At 46.5% G+C, this 22,323-nt stretch overlaps 1 pseudogene; it reads right to left on the reverse strand.

Moving 5' to 3' along the window:
- Positions 1 to 519: 519 nt before the first annotated feature.
- LOC129510208 (transmembrane protein 216-like) lies at positions 520 to 2,016 on the reverse strand (annotated as a pseudogene).
- Between the last annotated feature and the right edge of the window lie 20,307 nt (positions 2,017 to 22,323).

A 22,323-nucleotide genomic window follows, 5' to 3' on the forward strand; every position in this document is an offset into this window, starting at 1 on the left:
GTAAGGGAATCTAATAAGCTGGTACCAGGAAGAAGAGTGGCTGGAGAAGATTCTGGAATGTTTGGGGTCCTCGTTACTGAAGTATGTGGCCCCAGAAAAATGGGAAACAAAGCAGGCTGGGACCAGGCACAGGGGATCACTGATGAACATTTTAGGTGCACCGATAAGGGACATCCTAAGGAAAAGAGGAGCAGAACTGCATGTGCAGAATGCTCCATTTATAGAATGTCTGTGGGGACAGGTGAAAAAATGATAAACGGGGTTGCACTGAAAAGGGCAGCAGGGACTGGAGACAGGACAGGCAGGAGATACACTTTTACCGAGAATGTTTCAGAATCTTAAATATTTGTGCCACTTGCATTTATTACTTCCTGCAAAAGCCAGGAAACGGAAAAATAAACACACAAGGACACGAATTGGGGGCAGATTTAAACAGGTTTTTTTTCCCTGGTCTGTATATGTTTTGATAAAATAAGAGTTTCAAAGACGTAAAGCATAGTTCCATGATGCTGCACCATATCAAATGACTTTACCTGTAGGTCAAAGATAGCAGAATATCGGTGATTTCACGTGGTCACATCCAGGATTTCTCAATCTTGGCATTGCTGACATTTCAATACCATTTCGTGGGGGTTGTCCTATGAGTTCTAGGATGTTGAGTGGCATCCCTGGCCTTGACCCGCTAGGATGCCGGCCGCACCTCCCCACGTGTGACAATCTTTGATGTTTTCTATGTCTACTGCAGGACTGGCAACACAATCTGTGGGGCCTGTGCAAAACAGAAATGTGGGGCCTCTTGCATAAAAACTATTGAGAATTTCAAGATAGTGACAGCAGAGCATTAAGTCAAGTGTGGGGCTGGGGCCCTTCTATTTATGGTACCCCATTCGACTGTGCAACATATTCACCCACGAGGCTAACCCTGGTCTCCAGACATTGCCAAATTCGAGAACCACTGGTTTAATCGAATAGACTTTGGTCTACTTAGACACACACTCAGAGTCATAGAGAAAATCCTTCATTGTTTGGTTTTTTGGACAGTAAATGCACATTTGTTATAAAATAATGTTTATTCCATGATAAGAGTAGAACAATAAGAGTGTGAGCTCCAAAAAGGTTTCAGAGCTTGGTCTCTGAGGACTGAGGTGAGAGGTTTTTGTGTCATTCCAGGAGCAGAGCATCCTGAGGCTCTCTGCTTCTGAGACGGTATGGTATGGCACATATGGGGAGCCTCCATGGTCCACACAAGATGCTCTGGCCTTGAGGATCAAAGAGAACTTGAGGACCGCAGGGAACTGGTTCTGACAAGAGCCAGGATAGGACAGCCTTGCTCCTCCCTGACACTTTGAGTGAACAGTCTCTTAGACTGATGGTCCTGGTTAAGAAGATGATGCCTGGTGGTGTCATGCTCAGTTTGTTGCCCAAATATCTGTGCTAAGGAAAAGCTGCAACCTTTCAGGACAACTTGACTCATCAATTTCCTCTGGTGTGGATAAGGACCAGAAGTATCTGTGGTCTCAGCCCACTGAGGGCTACTGGTTGAAATTTTTGTACTTCTAGTCCTGTCCATACTGGAAAGAGTAGTCAGGGTGAGCACCTCAAGCAGCAGCTCTGAAACACAGAAGAGCGAGATGCTGTTCAGAATGGCTTCCAGGCAGAGCACTTGGTTTGCAGCAGCAGATAATAGGAGGCCATCATGGCAGATGGGAAGGTCAAGGCCATGCTAACACCAAGTGGCATCTTTAATTGGCAGCCATTTCCCTTTGAATCAAAAAATAGTCAAGGGATCCCTGGGTGGCGCAGCGGTTTGGCGCCTGCCTTTGGCTCAGGGCGCGATCCTGGAGACCCGGGATCGAATCCCACGTCAGGCTCCCGGTGCATGGAGCCTGCTTCTCCCTCTGCCTGTGTCTCTGCCTCTCTCGCTCTCTCTCTCTGTGACTATCGTAAATAAATAATAATAAAAAAAAAAATAAAAAAAAATAGTCGAAATACTTCAATTCCAAGGTAAGGAAGCATCACCACACCTAGTACTATATTGGCCGTTGGATATAGTAGCAGGAGAGCTTTATACAGAAATATGAAGAATTCCAGCAAGAAATGGGGTAGCATAATACCACCTGTTCAGAAAGAACAGGATTTCGAGTGGTGGGGCTGAACACCAGCCATTTCCCTCTGGAAACTCACCTCCTGGTGGCATCTTCAGTCCCCATGGAAACAACATAGGCCACTACAGTCTCTCCCAGAGCCTCTCTCTCCCTCTCTCTTTTTTAAAGAATAAAATTGGGGATCCCTGGGTGGTGCAGCGGTTTGGTGCCTGCCTTTGGCCCAGGGCGCGATCCTGGAGACCCGGGATCGAATCCCACGTCGGGCTCCCGGTGCATGGAGCCTGCTTCTCCCTCTGCCTGTGTCTCTGCCTCTCTCTCTCTCTCTCTCTCTCTCTGTGACTATCATAAATAAATTTAAAAAATAAAAAAAAAGAATATATAAAGAATAAAATTGGATGAAGTCTTAAGAAATGCAATAGAAGAACCTCAAGTACTAGAAAATTTGGATGGCAGCCAAATCTGGCCTGTTATCTGTTTTTGTATATAAAGTTTTATTGAAACACAGCCATGTTCATTTGTTTACATACTGCCTGTGGCTGCTTTCTCCTAAGATAGCAGGGTTGAGAAGTTCCAACAGAGACCATATGGACTGCAAAGCCTAAACTATTTACTATTTATCCTTTTATAGGAAAAGTTTGCTGACCCTGTGCTAGATGATTGGGTTTTCAACCTGTGATGATAGTGGTGGTAGAACAGATGGAAGTAGCTAGAAGCCCATGGATGTGTGATTCTCTAGCTTCCATTATCAATGTGAGCTAGGGCAGTTAGGGTTCTTGTTGCAGAGACAGTAGAGAATTACTCTGACTTAGGTAAGGGGAGGAGAATTTATAGGAAGGATATCAGAGGTACTCAGAATCGGTGGGTGGCTTAATTGATACATAAAGTCACATGGAACACAGGAGAAATAATGCCTTGCTTTCTTTTGGTGTCCAATTCCCTCACTCAGTTGTTTCTCAGAATACACAGGGGAGGAGAGGAAATGATCAGGATGGAACTATTTGCACGTTAGAGTTGCAGGCTGAGCAGATGTAGTAGGTCTAGGGTTAGTTTTTATTTTATCTGAACAGGTTCATTTCATTCCTAATAAATATTCTTTTACATTTCCTCCCCCCCCCTTTTAAAAAACATTACATTTCTTGGAAGAAGCTTTGGCAAAAACAATCGAAAGGAAGGAGGTCTGATGGAATTCAAGTCGTTTTGCAGGAGTAATAATAATTATGTCGATAGGTTTCCTGCCTAAGCCTTCTCAGTGGGCAGTATTTGCAAATTAAACACACTATGAAATATTCAGCCCCTTGCCACATCTCAGTTGATTTGTATAATCCCCCTGTCCGGGCTCTGGGGTGAGTTATTCCCTAATTAATTATTAAATTCCCATCTGTACAGTGTGAACAGGATAATGAAATTCCAGCAGGCCCCAGGAAAAGCTGAGCACTGCCTTCTGGGGAAGGCTTCTGGCTTTCCTGGGTTTGGGTCCTTCTTCTAGCCAAGGGTCCCTTCCCCGTGCATCTCCCCCAAGGACTAATTGTAGATTTGGCTGGTGACCAAAGTAGTTCCGACCTTCCTATAACCCAGGATTCCATGATTCTGGTCTCAGCCCCATACCACCCACAGCTCGGCCACCAAGGAATCACCATACGGCTTTATAAGGACATTCTCAAACCCATCCTAGGCTTGCTTGGATGGACAGCCCCTAAGGTTCATGGATATTCCCCTATTACTTCATTTTTGGGTGCATTTTTCCATGTGGCAAAAGATCAATTTTTCTCTAGTTGTTCAGCAAGGAGTCTGAAAGCCATGACACCCTGCAGCTCTATGAAAAACAGACTCAGAACACTTGCCGAAGGTTCGATGGGTGTGTTGGGTGTGTTGGGTAAAGGTTTGAGGCAGAGTAGCTGTGGCAGATGATGCTAACGGCTGGGTGCAGGGCCATTGAGGGCTCAGGTTTAATTTGGGGCCCCCAAAAGCGCACTCATTCACCTGTAAACTGAGATTTCTGAGATATTGCAATGTGATGTCTTCAGGCTGTTCTTGCTTGGGAGCTGTGTCAGTGGGTAGATTTTTTTTTTTTTTTTGTATTTAAAAACTATCATTTTTGAGGCAGTTGGGTGGCTCAGTTGGTTAAGTGTCTGCCTTTGGCTCAGGTCATGATCCCAGCGTCCTGGGATCGAGATGTGTGTCGGGCTCCCTGCTCAGCAGGGAGTCTGGTTCTCCCTATCCCCCCTGCTTGTGCTCTCTCTCTCAAATAAGTAAATAAAATCTTTTTAAAAAACTGGATAAATAAATCTTTAAAAAAAGGATGACATTGACTAGTGAATGCTTTTTTTTAAGATTTTATTTATTTATTTGAGAGACAGAAAGAGTGGCAGTGGAGGGAGAAGGAGAGAATCCTCAAGCAGACTCCACATTGAGTGTGGAGCTCTATGTGGGGGTTGATCTCACCACCCTGAGATCATGCCTTGAGCCAAAGCCAAGAGTTGGGCGCTTAACTGAGCCACCCAGGCGCCTCTTCAATGTCATCTTTAGATACATGGAAGAGAATTATTCACAAAAATAGCTAACATTTGACATTTCTTGCGGTCATATAGCCCAGTTCTCAAACTTTCCAGGTGCACAGAAATCACTTGGCAATTTTGTTAACGTGCAGACTCTGATGCAGTGAGTCTGGCTGAGGCCTAAGACCCCACATTCCTGGGAAACCCCCAGCTGCTACTATTGCTGCTCCATGGACCACACATTGAGTAGCAAGAGGCGTCGAGGCAAGAGCATACTTGTAAAGAGAGAAGAAATCAGACTCACCAATGAAGGGAAAGAGCCAACATGTTAAGCTCATGTGTACCTTTTTGTAGCTTTTTAATTAAAGGCATGATTAGTAGGGATTAGAGCAAAGCCAGCATTAAACTTTTTTCTTCTGTTTATTGTAGTCCTTTTTTTTTTTTTCATTTCAACTAAGCCTGTGTTAAAATTTAGAAGTGGATGGAGAACTGCTCCATGGGTCTGAGCTTATTGTTGACCTGATGTAATCGTGAACTCTGCTTTTTTGCAGGTTGGGTGTGATGTTTAGGAAATCCGTAACCTCTCTGACCTCTTTTGGCATCTGTAACATGGGGATAATCATAGCACCCATGGAGATTGTACAACTGGTGTCATTGGGGGTGGATTCTGGGATTGCTTTGACTTGGGTGCAACGCTTAGCTTTACTGTTTGAGTATTTTCCCCTTCTCTGGGCCTTGTTCTTCCCATCTATAGGAGAGGACAGGCTGGGGCCTGTCTTAGAGGATTGTTGGGAAGATTCTATGAGGATTAGGACATGGGGCGTGGCAGTTGCTTGGTGATGGTAGGACTAGCAGAAGCCATCTTTCCAAGTCTCAGCTTCCTTGTGTGTGTGTGTGTGTGTTTTTTTTTAAGATTTATCTATTTATTCATTTAGAGAGAGCGAAGAGAGAGGCAGAGACACAGGCAGAGGGAGAAGCAGGCTCCATGCAGGGAGCCCGATATGGGACTTGATCCTGGGTCTCCAAGATCACACCCCAGGCTGCAGGCGGCGCTAAACCGCTGCGCCACCGGGGCTGCCCATCAGCTTCCTTGTTTGTAAAGTGGAGGCTTATCATCATGACTAACCGGGTGGTAAGTGACAGACCTTTGTGAACTCTAGAGGGTGCTGGGGATATAGAAAGCCTCTGTGTATGGTGCCTCTAGGCTGGTGAGGAAGGTGGCATATAAAATCATAACTGCTATTATAGAGATGTTCATGGCAGGGGGTGGGGGGGAGGAAATGATTCAGCTTCAAGGTGAGAGGCAGTCAGATAGGGCTTCATGGAGGAGGTGATCAGCTGAATCTTGAAAGGAATATTTGGCTTTGCCAACATGACCAGGTCATCTAACACTTCTAATAACTACAATGCACAAGCTTCTAAGAGGGACAATTAGGAGGCAGTTCCAGAGCCACAGACTGCCCACTAGCTGTGGGCGTAAGAGAGCTCTGGTACAACTTTCTGGAGAACCCCTCAGATATCCTGGTAGAAGCTGACCAGCTGAAGCTCGCTTGGAAGGTTCAAACTGATAGACTGACATTTCCCCCACCAAACCTCCTTTGTTCTTGGTGAGAAAATGAGCATCTGGGAGAAAGTGCCTTTATGAGAAACTTCAGGCAATTGGTTGGTGTGAGAGTCAAGACAGAGTTAAAAACAGGATTCTGTCCTCTTCCAACTGGAACCATCACTGTGCATTGATGGCTGGAGAAAATAATGTAATCTGATTGTTCCATTGGGTCATTTCTGGGAATATGAAGACATTTTTCCAACACTGGAAGTCCGTGTGCATTGGGAGAGTATCTCGATGCTTTGTCTTGCATCCTCCCTTCCGTGGCCCCCTGCTCTGTCCACAGCAGACACTAGTTCCCCCTGAAACTCAACTTAATTAGATGTGACCCAGTTTTTGCTACATTGAACTCTGTTGGGGTTGAAGATGCATTTGGCTGCCCAAGAAAACCCCAGCCTGCTTCTCCTCACTGCATTGCATTTGGCAAATGTCTTCTGTAGAAGGAATGCTGAGAATTTCCCTTTTCATCATGTCAGATCATCTGGTTTGGGCTGGCCCTTCCCCAAGAGCCCAGTGGACACAGCTGGAGCAGGGCGGGGCCCAGGCGGATTGCTGAGCTGGGAGCTGTGGCCTTCTCTTGGCTTGACGGCCACAGGGCTGACCAAGGCCAGTGTGTCCTACAGGCTTGGAGAAGGCACCCAGCCTGACACACCAGTGGAAGGAGGCTGGGCACAGGGAGGCCTCAGCCTGTGTCTCTGATCTAAACTTTAATCCTGAGATTATGACCTGTAAATTCCCCAAGAATGCCTCACCACTTGACTAGGAGATCTCTAAGAGATGTTATTTCTACAGCGGAGGGTCCAGGTTTTGGGTGGCCTGAAGTTCTAACAATTTTTGGAGTTCTTTTTGAGAAAACAAATTAATTATGAATACAGAATTAAGTATAGGGGCCCCTTGTATGGGAGGAGCCGTATGCCTAAGCCATGTTAATGTCACGGTGAATCTGCCTTTTCAATTTCCATTCTAATAGGGAGGAAATGCAGATATAATCAGAAGACACTTGGGATTGGGCTTTGGTTATTGATTTATGAACCTGCCCTTGCTAGCCCACTGTCAGTCCAGGGGAGCCCTGACAGGTGTGAGAGGGTGGGCATGAGGCCTGGAGAGTCTAGTACTTCTAGGGACATCCACGGGAGGTAGTCCATACTGGGGAAAGTCAGGGGGACCAGTCCCATGTCAGCCAGCAAGGTCAACTGAAAGGCCAAGTGCAGAAGAGCAGGATGTTGTTCAGAGAGGCCAGACTTTTGTTGGCTAGATTTTGTACAATGGTTTAGAGGTCCAGAGTTATTTAAATCCAGGGCCTCACTGGCCTGGATTTAAATGTAGGCCCAGCAGCCTCTCTTTGCACAGGTGGCTAGAGCTTTTCTTCAGTTGTGGACATCGACTCCTGGAGGAATGCTTGCCTTTGAAAGCAAATAGTTTCCAATCCAGAGTCTGTTAGTTCCTGGTGTTGAGCTTCATGTTTCTTCATCTCCAAGACTCCTATCATATATGTTTCTAAAGAGTTAGGATAAGCAAATAACTGACACAGATCTAGTCCAATTACTATAATATTAAGCACAATAAGATTTCAATTATTTCAATTTTCCTTAGAAACTAGATTAAATAGACACACAGTAGTAAGTGTATGCCACTTACATGCTCCATCTAATAAGCATAAGACAGGACTCCATAAACAGAGACAATGCATGTTCTTGGGCCCACATGGGACATTTCCGTGGACTGATGGTATTCTAGGTCTCAAAGCCTTAAGCCTTAAAAATACATATTGTACTGACTGTATTCCTTGCAACAGCCTTGTATTCCTTGTATTCATGGCATAAACTCAGCAATGTTGCCGAACTCGCTTATTGATCTACACTGTCAATACCCACAGTTCTTGAATACTCAATGTCAAATGAGAAAGTGGAGGGACAGAATAGAAATACAACTTGATACCAGTTATGTAAAATCTAAAACACAGTATTGTTTGTTTTTTTATTTTATTATTTTTTTATTTTTGTTTTTTTGTTTGTTTTTTTAAAGGAAATTTAGAAGAGTAAAAAAGCATGGAGAAATGGAAGGATTTACCCAACTATAGGTTAGTGTTTCAGAAGTTACCAAATTATATCAGAGATGTGTGTTTAGAAGATAAAAAGTCTGGGGCACCTGGGGGGCTCAGTGGTTGAGCATCTGCCTTTGGCTCTGGTCGTGATCCCAGGGTCCTGGAATTGGGTCCTGTCATCAGGCTCCCTGCAGGGAACCTGCTTCTCCCTCTGCCTGTGTCTCTGCCTCTCTCTCTGTGTCTCTAATGAATAAATAAAATCTTAAAAAAAGATAAAAAGGTCTGAATTAAATGTGACCAGTCTATATATGTTAAATACATCCTGTGTCTATCTAGAAGGTTGCCTGATGTCTTACTTCATATCCCTTTATGCTCAGAAATTAAAAAGTAAAGGGGTCAATGTGGCATATCAGTGGTCTTGAGCAAGTGTTAAGTTTTGTCTGGACCAGGCTTTAAGAGAGCATTCAATGAGCTAAGGTGGGTGAAAGTTCCCAGGGCAGGCACCTAGGATGGGTCTGGACCCTCCTTTTCTGACTTTGTGTTCTGCAGCCTCTAACCTGTAGGGCACCTGCATTGGGGCCAGGCTCACTTCCCCCGCTCGCACAGCAGCAACAGAGCTGTTTCCACTGGTCTGCTCCCCCATTGGCTGTCTGGGTACCAGAAACATCAGAGAGACAGCAACCAGCCTCAGAGGCTGGGGAAACTGGGCATTTGTCCACAGTTGATCCCCCTGTCCCTGCTTCCAATGGGACAGTGAAACACTCTATTGCCCAGCCCCACATATCACCCCTGCTTGGCAGGTCTGGGAGAGATGGGTATTTCTAGTTGCCCTGTTCATCCTTTTGCTGGGCATAGTACTCCTTACTACTCACCCCGATCTCCCCCGAGCCAGTGGGCTTTCTGACCTTTTTAGGATAATTAGCAAACCTATTATACAATGAAAACATGGCTTGGTTTCCATGGTGATTTGTACATTCTGTCTCATGATGCTTTCTAAGGAGCCTATCTTAATCTCGTCAGCCCTATAGAGACTAGTCTCTACAGTATCTCATTACAGGGAAAGTTTCCTTAAGAAAACAATGTATTTCCTAATGCTTCTTCCACCAGGGCAAAAATCCCAAAGTACTGCATAGTAACTAGAGTTAACAATTTTGTACTACATATATTTGAAATTTGCTTAGAGAGTAGATATTAAATGCTCTCAACACACACACACACACACGTGTACACGATGCCAACTATTTGAGGTGATGGATGTGTTAACTGACTTTACTGTGGTGATCATTTCACGATCCAAATGTGTGTCAAATCATCACGTTTAACTTTATGTCATTTCATGTGTCAATTAAATCTCCATGAAGCTGGGAAAAAAAACTTGTACTTTGGAAGCAGAGACCTGTTGGGTTCAAATTCACTGATTTGCCTCTCTCTAATGCATCCCATAATTGAGAGTAACTTGTTTCTGGTTGTGAGCTGGTGTTATCATCAGGAGATAGTAAACACTTAGCATCCATGCTGTGAAGCAGCTTGATGACACTGGGGATGTGTGTCTATGTGACTGCTGCACGGATCTATGCATCAAAACCTTGAAACCTGTCTTCAGAGACTGGCAAGGAATCCACGAGGGATTTCAATCTCCTCAAATGGCAAGTTTGCAGATGGGCAAAGCACCAAGAAATATCAGGTTGGTGGGAACAAATCAGTTTGAGTCAGACTCAGTGGGAGCCATGCAGTGTGGGCAACCTTTTAATGAATATAGGCTTGCACCATCCTGTGCATTATTTACCCAGCTGCGCCTATTACCATTTCAATAATTTAAGGCAATTTGGTACAGGGGTACCTTGATTGATGACAATCAATAAGCAAGAAGCCTAGAATCCAATCTCAACTGCGTGAGGGCCCCAGCTGGTCATCTAGGGACACAACGCCTCTCTCTTAACCCTTTCTGCTCCTGGAACATCTCCAAAGTGGTCTTACCAAGTGCCTGTTGAAGAGCACCTAGTGTCTTCTTGTCCAACACTGGGATGCATTTGGCAGGTTCCTTTCATCATGCTACTCAGTGTGGTCCACAGATCAGTTGATTCCATTTTAGCATCAGTATCATCTGGCCCTTGTGAGGCCAGATGTAAATCCTGGGGCCCCACCCCAGAAGTACTGAGTTAGGAACTCTAGGATGGGGTCCAGGAAGCTGTGTCCTAATAAACTCTCTGGATGATTCTGATGCATGCTCACATTTGAGAACCCACTGGATGAGGGGAAAACTAGGTGTTAAGAGCAGAAAGTGTAAGTAGAATTCAGTTTTAATAGCCAGCAAGTCTACTTTCTCCTGGCCTCCAGAATTATGGGTGGCAAGGTACCCATCTTTTTTTTTTAATAAATTTTTATTTATTTATGATAGTCACAGAGAGAGAGAGAGAGGCAGAGACACAGGCAGAGGGAGAAGCAGGCTCCATGCACCGGGAGCCCGACGTGGGATTCGATCCCGGGTCTCCAGGATCGCGCCCTGGGCCAAAGGCAGGCGCCAAACCGCTGCGCCACCCAGGGATCCCACAAGGCACCCATCTTTTCCTCCTACAGCCAGCAAGCCTCGCCTGCACCTGCTCCCTGTGTGTCCGGTGCCATCTCCACCAGGGGAGGCCACCTCTCCCTGGCTCTGCCCCCCAGCTCCGCAGAGCACGGCGTCTCTTTCACACCCTGTGGGGAGAGTTCTGGTCTCGCACACATTGCAACTGCCAGAATTGACAGAAGTGACATTTATTATAAAACATGGATTTCATTTTATCCCATCTCCCCAACAACCAGCTGTGACATTCCTCTCCCCCTCCGGATACATCTAGGAATAGAATGTGTTCAGCAAGTAGGTTTTGAAAGCAATATTTCTTGATTAGCCTCTGCCTTCCTGTGACAGAGGAGTGGCTCTTCAGTAATTGAATTAATAGTTGGCATTTCATCTATAATCACTTAGAACTAATCCGGATCTATACCCCTCCCCATCCCCACCCTGCCAATAGAACAAGAACAAGAGCCTCAGCGCACTTAAAAAATATATGACTGCCTTTGTGAGATGTAATTCACATAACATGCTATTTACCCTTAAAGTAGACAATTCAATGATTTTTTTTTTAGTATATTCCCAAAGTTGCGCAGCTATCACCACCGTCAATTCTAGAACATTTTCATTCCCCTCAAAACACACCCTGGACCCTTTCATCATTCTCCCCACCGCCCCCTCCAATTCCCCTCTCCCCCACAGACCCAGGTAGCCACGAATCCACCTTCTGTGTCTGTGGATTTAGCTATTGTAACATTTCAATTATTTCACGTAAATGGGCTTATGTAGTATCTGGTCTTCGGTAGCTGCTTGTTACGCTTTGCATAACGTCCATGGGGCAGGGGGAGCAGGAATCAGCCTTCATTCCCCGTCATGGCCGAATCTCAGCCAGTTCTACTCCGCTACTCCCTCATCCTCGCCTTGTCACTCGTTGACTTGGAGTTCAGTTCCAGACGTGTGCATGCATACATTTATTTTATTTTTGAAAGAATCAATATTTATCATTAGTTTTAGCAACAGCACCTTCTCCCCTTCATCCCGCCCCCTCCCTCTCTCCTGCCTCCTCCCCCACTGTGGGGACCAGACTCTTACACTGAGTGATTATCGAGCCCTTTGGATCTTATGCCAGGCTCTGAGCTTAAGGAATCAGGATTTACTAGGTAATTTTTTTAAACCCTCCCCTCTGGTGGACTTCGTGGTGGCCTTGCCTACAACACAGATCATAGCCCAAAAGCCGCAGGCTCGTGTGAACCGACTGCTTCCTTGACATGGTTATGCTGACATCTCAAACTTCAGACATGACTAACAGAAGACTCTGATGGACCCCTTCCCCAAAACGATTCCTCCCTGCACTCATTCTGTCCATCTTATACATAGCACCACTGTTCCCCTTGCTGCTCAAGTGAGGAGGCATCTTTGATGCTTTGAAAAAAAATTATTGTTGAAGTATAGCTGACACACAATATTACCTTATTACCTTGCTTTAGGTGTACAACATAGCGATTGGACAACACTTCCTCTTGCCCCTGATGCTTGTCCTCCTCTCACATCCCGCACTGCATTCACTGGCATTCCCCAAAGGTGCACCTGAAGTTCCTTCCCAAGCTGTGCATCTCCAGAGCCGCCCCCAGACTAACTTCCTTAGTTGCTGGATCTACAGTAACTTTTACCTGACCTTCTTGCATCTACTGTTGTCCTCCAACAACCCACTCTTTCCCTAACTGCCTGGTGGCACATTCAAAGTATAAACTAGGGGACTCCTGGGTGGCTCAGCAGGTTAAATGTCTACCTTTGGCTCAGGTCACAGGTCTCAAGGTCTTGGGATGGGGTCCTGAGTTGGGCTCCCAGCTTAGGGGGAAGTCTGGTTCTCCCTCTCCCTCTGCCCCTTTCCCCACACGTGATCTCTCTCTCTCTCCCTCTCTCAAATAAGTAAATGAAATAAAAAAAAAAGTATAAACCAGAGAAAGTCACTTTCTAGCTTAAAAGCCCCTGATGACCTCTGGTTGCCCCTAGAATAAAATCTATATTCCTCTCGGCTTTAGGCACCTCCTAGTTTTGTCCACTGTTTGCCACCGCTCAGTAGAATCAAAGCAGGGACTCTTCTGACCCATGAGGCTCTGAGCCTCCAGGGCCTGCATGTAGTAGGAGCTTAGTAGCTATTGGTTGACTGATTGATCGGCTGGTTCTACTCCTGCCTCAGCCTCCCTGCTGCTCTCTCTGACCATCTGATTCTAAATTCACTGAAGGCCTTGGGTTTCCAGTGTTTTGAGCAAAGGCTGGTGGCATGTGGTGACTTCTGTAATGAATGCACTTATTTGAGAAAATCATTTTAAAGTATGTGTGCTTTAGTTCAGCCCTACCTCTGGCTCTGCATTGGGTGTGAAGCCTGCTTAAGATGATTCTCTCTGCCCCTCCCCACTCTCCCTCTGTTAAAAAAAAAAAAAAAAGTAAGAAGTGTAAACTGGTATTGATTTTTGAAAGGGAAGGTAGATAGTAGTCTGCAAAATTTTAAGTGCTCATATGCCTTAAGTCAGAATCCCAAATCTAGAAATCTATAAAACAATAATATTCACACGAACACACAAGAATATATGGACAAGGATGTTTTTTGTGGGCAATGCTTGTAGAAGCAAAACATAGGGAAAAAAACCTAAGTGATTGTCATTAAAGGAATACTAAAGGCATATTAGAGGATGTAAATGCTTGTGGTTATATACACTGTATTCCATATATAATAAAAGTACTTATATATGATATATTTTATGGAATATTATGACTTCATTAAAAAGCAAAAAAAGAACGTATAACTTTATATATATTTGTATAGAAAGATCAAGGCATTCTACTAAGTAAAAAATCAATATGTGGAATAATGATTCATTTTATGTTAACTTGTTTTTTAAGATTTTATTTATTTATTCAGGAGAGAGGCAGAGACGTAGACAGAGGGAGAAGCAGGCTTGCTGCAGGGAGCCTGGTGTGGGACTCTATCCCGGGACCTTGGGATCACGACATGAGCAAAAGGCAGACACTCAGCCACTGAGCCACCCAGGTGCTCCTTGTGTTAACTTTTAAACAACAAACAAACAAACAAAAAATCTATATAAATAATGTATGTTAATAAGCATAATTTTTTGGGAAGAACCACATTCTATCATGTTCTTTTCTGGTTTGTCCATTTTCTAGCCATGAATATTATTACTTTTGTTAATTTGAATATTATCAATAGATGGGAAGTATGAAAAAAAAGTATGTGTGTTTTATGATGCCTTTGGATGAGGTATCACTTGGTGTTTTGGAATCTGTTGAGAAGCATGGATTCTTGCTCTTCATCTCCTCCTTCATTTTTATCTGGGGATGAAGCTGTCTTGTGAGCTGGGGCTTCTGGGGTTTGAAGGCCACATCCTGGTGGCTTTTCCAGAGGTCAGGCTGGGGCTCTTGAACAGGCCATTCTGTAGATTACTTCCAGGTGAAGTGATCCTCTAAGAATGAAGTCAGGTCTTCAGGAATCCAGGAATGTTAAGTAGCCATTAACATTTCTGCATTTGAGAAGAACAGCAAGCATTAAATCATAACATGTTTCTGGACAATAGAATAGAAGGAAAAAGACCTTAATAGTAGCATTCCCTGCACTCATAAATACCGAGCAGGGTTTCTAGGTGACCAGAGAGAATGAATGGGGATGGGAGGAGTTTTCTGGGGGGTATACTGGGCTTGCTGGGGGCTTGCATCATATTCTCTTCCCCTAAAGGGCAGACTCCCCTGCTGTAAGCTTTTGGGGCACCTTCCTTCAGCCTGGCAATCTGAATTGCCCCAAGGGTTCTTGTTCACAGGGTCTATGCAAGTCTGGGGACCTAAAGACTGGAGGCATTTTAGGCCATTTCAGAGCCATCCTAAGAAGGGCAGCATTACTGATAAAGCAGAAACCTCTCCTTCTGATCCTTAGTTGGAAGGGATTTTCTGAATGTTGCTTAGATGCTGGAGATCCACCCAGGGGTAAAGCACAGAGCTCACATTCCTAATGAGTGAGAGTGACCCAGAAGTGAAGGACCACAAGGCACACAGCAGTGTATGCCATGTTAGAGGAAGGCTTGAGTAATGGCGGATGCAGAGGGTGGAGTGACCAACACTGAAGGTGGGGACAAGTGTCAGGGAAGGTGGCCCAGAGAAGGGCTTTCTGGAGGAGCAGACAGCCTGAATGAGGGCTGCAGGCATGAAATGTCTTGGGGAACTGCAGGTATATCTATCTGACTGGACCACCAGGTTTGGAAGTATCGTTTATGCTAGCAGGTCAGCACTGGGCAGATTCGGGCTAGATTTGCATTTTAGAGAAGATCACACTGGCTAGAGGGCAAAAGGTGGGTTGGAGGGGAAATGAGGGATCAGTTGGAAGGCTGTGGTTCTAGCCCAGCTGTTGGGATGGAGAAAAGTGAGTGGCAGAGAGATGTCAAGCATCGAGCACACACAGGCTCTGGTGATGGCAGTTGGTCAAAGGAAGAGTTGAGAATGATTTTCATGAATATGCCTTGAGCTCACGTGTGGTTCAGTAGACTGAAACAGGAGACATGGATTGATGATCAAGTTTGTGGGGAAGATACTGAGTTTGGTTTTGCACAGACCGAGTCTGAGGTGTCTGCAGGTTATCTGAAAATGCTCTGAAGGTAGGGACCTGAAGTTTGGGGTTCAAAGATATTGTTATATCAGAGACATTCAGACCTGGGAACAGAGCTTCAGAGCAGAAATGGAATCCATGGTGGATGAGATTGTCAGGGAGGTTACAGATCAATGGACATGGAGCCTCATTGGACAATTGCATTTGCATTTAACATTTCTCACACACATTGCCCTTATGGTGTTGAAAGAGGCAGCAGCATCCCTTGTACCGAGGAGAGAAGCTGTCTCAGTGTCAGTAAGGGTCAGCCCCTGGACTTGCATGGAAACTTTGCTGATGGGGTAACATGCCTGTGTAAATTGGACCATGGTTTCTGCGTAGATGGCTCAGGGTCTGAATTTGGTGTATTTAGTATCAGAGCGGCTGTTTGTGGGTTCAATGAATACCTAAGCTGGGAGATTGTGGTGGCTCGGTCTTGAGCCCGTGGGATGCAGATAATTTGAAACAAAGCATTTAAAAAATATTTTATTTATTTATTTATTCATGAAAGACACACAGAGAGAGGCAGACACATAGGCATAGGGAGAAGGAGGCTTCCTGCAGGTACCGTGTTGTGGGGCTTGATCCCAGGACCCTGGGATCACACCCTGAGGCAAAGGCAGAGATGCTCAACTACCTTGCTACCCAGGCATCCCTGAAACAAAGCATTTAAAACAAGGAAAATCTGTTTTATGTGCCACGTAGCCAACTCCTGTTTCTTTCCCAGGGTGGGACCTGCCCCTGTTCTCTTGGAGCAGGGAAGGGGGTAAGTTCCTCAATACTCAGGAAGAGGCACTGATGAGCTATTGATATGCTGGGATCCAGCAGTGTGTCAACAATCAATAGTTTTTCTCACAAGTTAAATGTCCCTCATCGACTCTGCCTCAGATGCCTCTGCCGGGAGTGACAGGTGTAGTGGGCAAACAGAGCTGTGCATGCAGCAGTCATGGAAAAAAAAAACACATTGAAAAAATGTTCCTGTTTGTTTTTGAGTGATTGTTTCATCCTTTCAGCCATCAGAGTCCAGGAGGACTGAGTTGGAGGGCTGGAAGAAGTGGCAATGTGGATCGTAAGAGGAGCATGGCTGGATGAGGGCCCAGGCATCTTGTGACAACAGCCCCTGGAGGATGCCCCCAATCCACAATGGCCTCGGAGGTAAGGTGCTGGGGACAAAGAACTGGGAAGCTGCTTGGGTAAAGAAGGACACTTATTCCCCTCTAAGGGGCATATGACCTCTAAGCAAGGACAGTCCAGCTGCTAGGAGGATTGGATTCATTGCCAACTCAAACTGGTTTAAGGGAAGGAAAGTAATGTTATTGGCTCCTATTACTGAGAAGCCCGGGGCAGGCCAGCATCAGGCATGATGGGATACAGATGCTCCAATGTACCGAGATGTCTCCTGTCATCTCTTCTCTTTCTTTTGTGTGACCCCCTTGTGGGACAGGCTTTACTCATGCAGTGGCCACCAGCAGCTGTGGTTTCTTTCATGCAACCTCGCAATATCAGTTGGAAAAAAGTACTGGTTGACATCCCAGAACTGAATCTCATTTGGGTTAGAGGGCTGGATGCTCTGATTGATCTGGCTTGGGTAGGGTTTCTCCATGTTGAGATAGGGAGGGATGGAGACAGCCCTATCCCAATGATATGGAATGGGAATGGAAATGGTGATGGTGGTGGTGATGGGGGGGAAAATGTTCCTCCAAGAAATATTCTGAACCAGTTGAATCAGTAAAACAAAACAGTAGGAGTCTTGCAATGAGGTAGAGCTCGGCAACAGAAGTTTTGGGTCGCATTATAATTCTGGGCAATCTCTCCATTCGTGGTAGGGGCCTACTGGTATGATGAGAAGAGGAGTCTGCCTGGGGCAGGTGGGGCCTCTGGGGCCCAGCTAGGTTCCTGGGGTTCATTCAGGACACTGGTTTTAGAAGAGCCTGTGATAGCCTGAAGGATGCCTGTGCACCTTCAGTGGGTAGAAGGAGGTCAAGTCTCAAGCCCAGACTCAGGACAAAGGCAGTGGATTTTAGACTTGCTGCCACAGAGCCCTGTGGCTTGGCTTGGTGACATCTCAGGGTAGGAGTGGCTGCTCGGTGGGAAGGGGGGTGGATCTGGCAACTGTACCCAGCTTAATAAGAGGCTCTCATTTATTTTTATTTTTTAAACTTTGATATGACGAATTTAATTATCTATACACGTAACTAATTCAAAGGTTGTATTACAGTTGTTAAAGCCTCAGGTTTATATATTTACATATCTTACATTCATATCCATGAAAATGCTGAAGGGCGAGGGGATGAGGAGGAGCAGCCCTCGTTCAAGAGGGTCCCTACACAGCTGAGAGGCTCTCATTTATTTTATTTTATTTTTTTAAAGAATATACTTTTTTTTTTAAGATTTTATTTATTTATTCATAGAGACACACACAGAGAGAGAGACAGAGACACACGCAGAGGGAGAAGCAGGCTCCATGCAGGGAGCCCCACGCAGGACTCGATCCAAGTTCTCCAGGATCATACCCCCGGCTGCAGGCGGCGCTAAACCGTCGCACCACCCGGGCTGCCCGAGAGGCTCTCATTTAAAAAAAGGATTTCGTTGTCCTAAAAGTCTCAGAAAAATCTATTGGACAAGGGTGGTAGGAAATCTGCCTCTCAGATGCCAGACCCAGGCCTGTCTACCTCACAGAAGTGGTGTCATATCACTGTCATCATGACAGGCTCAGGCTGTCATAGCTCCTGAAGTAGTAACCAGCTGAGAAATAAGAGGCCTGAGAGATGAGCAGGGGCTGCTGCCATCTAAGGAGTGTCCCTAGCAGCGGGAGTGATGGTACATGGCTGTGTGCCTGTGTTGGTGTCCTCTGTGCTCCCGGATACACATGTTGGAGAACAAATGCTGTAGGTGGCCTCTCCTAATTGCAGAGGATTTGACAAGAATTGTGATTTTGAGCCAGGAAGGTCAGGGAGGGAGTTAGAAATTGGGACCCCAACCCCACGGCACAGAAGATGCTTGTCCAATAGCTGTTTTTTTTTTATTATCATTGTTGTTATATTGTTATCTTACCTTTATTTATCTATTTTAAAAAAGATCAGAGGTGACTCTGAAAAAAGATCCATCCATTTGTATATCCATTTATCCATCCAGCTACCCCTCCATTTCAAATGTGTTTACCACCAGGCTAGGTCTTGGGCACATAGCGATGACATATTTGGGCTCCCAAGCCTGACCCTCCACCACCCAGAGGGGAGACCAACGTGTTAGCAAACAGTTGCTGTGTGGTAAGATAAAGACAGTGATGATGGGGTTTAAAAACTGAGGGTTGCTGGAGAGGCGGTGAGTGGGGGAATGGGGTAACTGGGTGATGGTTATCAAGGAGGGCATATGATGTGATGAGCACTGGGTGTCATATGCAATTGATAAATTACTGAACACTACATCTGAAACAATGATGTACTAGATGTTGGCTAATTGAATTTAAATAAATACATTAAAAGAACCACTCTATCCTGGGAGTTTACCAAGCGAACCCATCTTACAACGTGAAGACTTGCAAAAAGTATCACATTTGAGTTCAGGCTAGCTGGAAGGAATGGGGGTAGGAAAGAGGCTCCTGGGTTTAGGGAAAAGCAGTGCAAAATGGCTGAGGCCCCAGGAGGCAAACCTCACCAGAGAGCCTGAGTCCCTCCGCCAGGCTTTGGAGGGAAGAGGCTGAGGCTCACTTGTAAAATGCTTAGAAGTCAGGACTTCCTCCTGAAGTCCTTCCTTCACTTTCTTTCTCAGACAGTGGGGAGCCACTGAAGGTCTTGAAGCCAAGGAGTAGAACTGACTGGTAGAAAATAGATTGTCTGGTGGCAGGAGGAGGGACTTGGGCAGAGAGTGTTGGCCTGGAAGCAGAGACAAGTCATGGGTTGAGAGAGAATGAAGACTGGTCTTTCAATAGGGGGAAGTGGGTCCTAGATTCCAGAGATGGTCAGGAAGGATGTGCAATAAATAAATAAATGCCATCAAAACCAAAAGGACAGAGGAGCAAACAGAGGGTTAGTGTTATTGAAGTCACTCAAGTGTGATCAACAGGTTATTACGATTGTCAACTCTACGGAGACTTCGGCTCCCATGGATGTTCCATAGCAAAGGGAAGTGCTCAGCTGCATCGCTGATTTTTCCAAGCAGGCATCTGGGAATGATTGCAGACTCCTGAGCCCCTCCCTGACCTCCTGGAGGATGTAGGAAGATGCAGAGTCCTAAGGGGAGGGCTTGTGAGGTGGGTCTCCTTGAAGAGGGTCAAGAAGAGGTATGGGAGGACGGAGCTCTCCCTGTCTCAAGCCTGGCTGGAAAGGGCAGACCTCGGAGGGACGGATGGAGAGTTCATCCTCCCCTGGATTTGAGGACACCGAGGACTGAGTTGAGTCCCGTCCCTGGAATTGTGGGGTGCACGAGTGATGGCAGCTGGACAGCAGTGCCCAGACAACGTGACTAGGCCCTTCTCCCCAAACAGGCCTTGGCCAGGAGGGTCACCAACCAGACGGGACCCGGAGGAGGAGGGAAAGGCCGGACAAGGGGAAGAGGAAAGAAGGATCGCGCCTCCCTTCCCTCCTCCAGCCAGTCCGGCACCCGCAGGCGGGACGGGTGGCTCCGGGGCTGCTTGCTGACACGCCATTGGCCAAAGCAGGTCACGTGAGGGGCGGGGCCTAGTCGCTCGGTCGGCGGGCGGCGCGGCTCCGGAGGGAGGTGGTTCTACGGCTGGCGGAGCGGGTCTATCTAGGAGGAGGGCACCTGGAATCTGCATTTTTAAAAAAGCTTTTATTTATTTATTCATGAGAGACACAGAGAGAGGCGGAGGAGTAGGCCGTTCTCTGGAGGCTAAGGTGGGACTCGATTCCAGGACCCCAGGATCACGCCCTGAGCCCAAAGCAGATACTCAGCCCCCGAGCCACCCAGGCGTCCCGGAATCTGCATTTTGAATGTGCTCCTCTGGTGCTTCTTAGGTTCACTGGTTTTGGGTCCAGTGCCAAGAACAAAGTCAAGATTCTTTCTCGGCACATCCAAGGCTCTCTCTGGAGCATCGTTCAGTCTCCTTCCCTGCAAATTAGAGCTCAATTCTTGCTCGGACATCTTGGGATCATGAAATGAGATAACGTGCATGAAATGCAGCGCACGCACAGTCGGACGTGTGGAAGGTACTACGTGATGGCAGCACCTCCATGCTGGTCATGGTGCTTGCAGTTTGCACGGCTCCTGGAATGGAAACACCAGCTCACAGAGTCTGTGGAGTAGACCTGCCGGTAGGTACCATTTCTGTCCTGGACTTGCGGGGTAAACCACTTATGCATGTTGCTTCTCCAGGTGTGATTCAGTGTGATCTCTGTATTCCTGTCTGCCGAGGCTCTCTGAACCCTGGGTTTCCCCTCTGCTGGGGCACTACCTGGCTCATAAGCAGAGGCTTTTCCCTCCGACACAGCTCCAACTTCCAAAGTCATGCTGAGTCCTTTTTTTTTTTTTTAAGATTTTATTTTATTATTCATGAGACACACACAGAGAGAGAGAGAGAGAGAGAGAGAGAGGCAGAGACATAGACAGAGGGAGAAGCAGGCGTCCTGGGAGGAGCCTGATGCGGCACCCCATCCCAGGACCCCAGGATCACAACCTGAGCCAAAGGCAGATGCTCAACTGCTGAGCCACCCAGGTGCCCCTCATGCTGAGTTCTGAGCACAGAAAAGACTCCTCTGAGCCTCACAGTATCCAGGATGAACTGATGATTTGTGGCTAATCTTCCTTTGCCCCCTGCCCTGAGCCCCTATTCATGCCCTGTCCTCTTCTCCTTTGCTCTGGCATCCAGGAGGCTGACCCCTAAGGACCATCTAGCCATGTCGTTTTGCCTACTGGATTCCAGCTGGGTAGCTGTATGTGCTTGCTCAGGCCGCTGTTAACGACCCACCCGGACCAGGAGGCTTAGACCATGGAGTGATTTTCTCCCACAGTTCTGGAGGCTGGAGATCCGAGATCCAGGTGTCCACTGAGTGGGCATCTACACAGTGTCTCTTGTTGGCCTACATATGCTGCCTCTGTCTTCTCTTGTCTTCACATGGCCCCACCCCCAGCCCCACTTGTATTCCTGTGTACAAATCTCCTCTTGCTATCAGGACGCCAGTCCTATTGCACTAGGGCCCACCCTAATGAACCCAGTTACCTTAATTACCTCTTTTGGGGGATCCCTGGGTGGCGCAGCAGTTTGGCGCCTGCCTTTGGCCCAGGGCGCGATCCTGGAGACCCGGGATCGAATCCCACGTCGGGCTCCCGGTGCATAGAGCCTGCTTCTCCCTCTGCCTCTCTCTCTCTCTCTCTCTTTCTCTCTCTTTGTGACTATCATAAATAAATACAAGTTTAAAAAACTTTAAAAAAAAATTACCTCTTTTGGCCCATCTCCAGACACAGTCCATTCTGTGGTGGTGCAGGTTAAGACTTCTACATATAAATTTTGCGGGAGAGGGGGGTAGGGTACAACTCAGCCCCCAGCAGTAGCCTATAGGAGCCATATGCTGAGAACTGAGGGAGCAGGAGGGGCCCAGCCTGCTCTCCTCCCCTTCTGCACCTACACCCAATGGGCAAAGGGAGCGTCTCTTCCTCCTCTGCTCCCCCCCCCCCCACAGATGGTAAGAGCGCCCCTCAGCCTGGCATTGGTAATTGCCTCTGGGTGCCTCAGCATCCCCAGTTTCTTCCCTAAACCCTACTAGCATCTCTGAAAACCTCCCTCAGTAGTCTCTTGATCTGATCTACTGAGTTGGATTCTGTTTTCTGCTGAAGTGCTGATGGGTACAGTTTGTTCATTCCTGATTTTTTTTTCAGGACTACTTGTCTTCTTATCACAGGCACCTAGATACAT

This window comes from Nyctereutes procyonoides, unplaced genomic scaffold (genome assembly GCF_905146905.1).
Source record: "Nyctereutes procyonoides isolate TBG_1078 unplaced genomic scaffold, NYPRO_anot_genome, whole genome shotgun sequence".
In the NCBI taxonomy this organism is placed as follows: domain Eukaryota; kingdom Metazoa; phylum Chordata; class Mammalia; order Carnivora; family Canidae; genus Nyctereutes; species Nyctereutes procyonoides.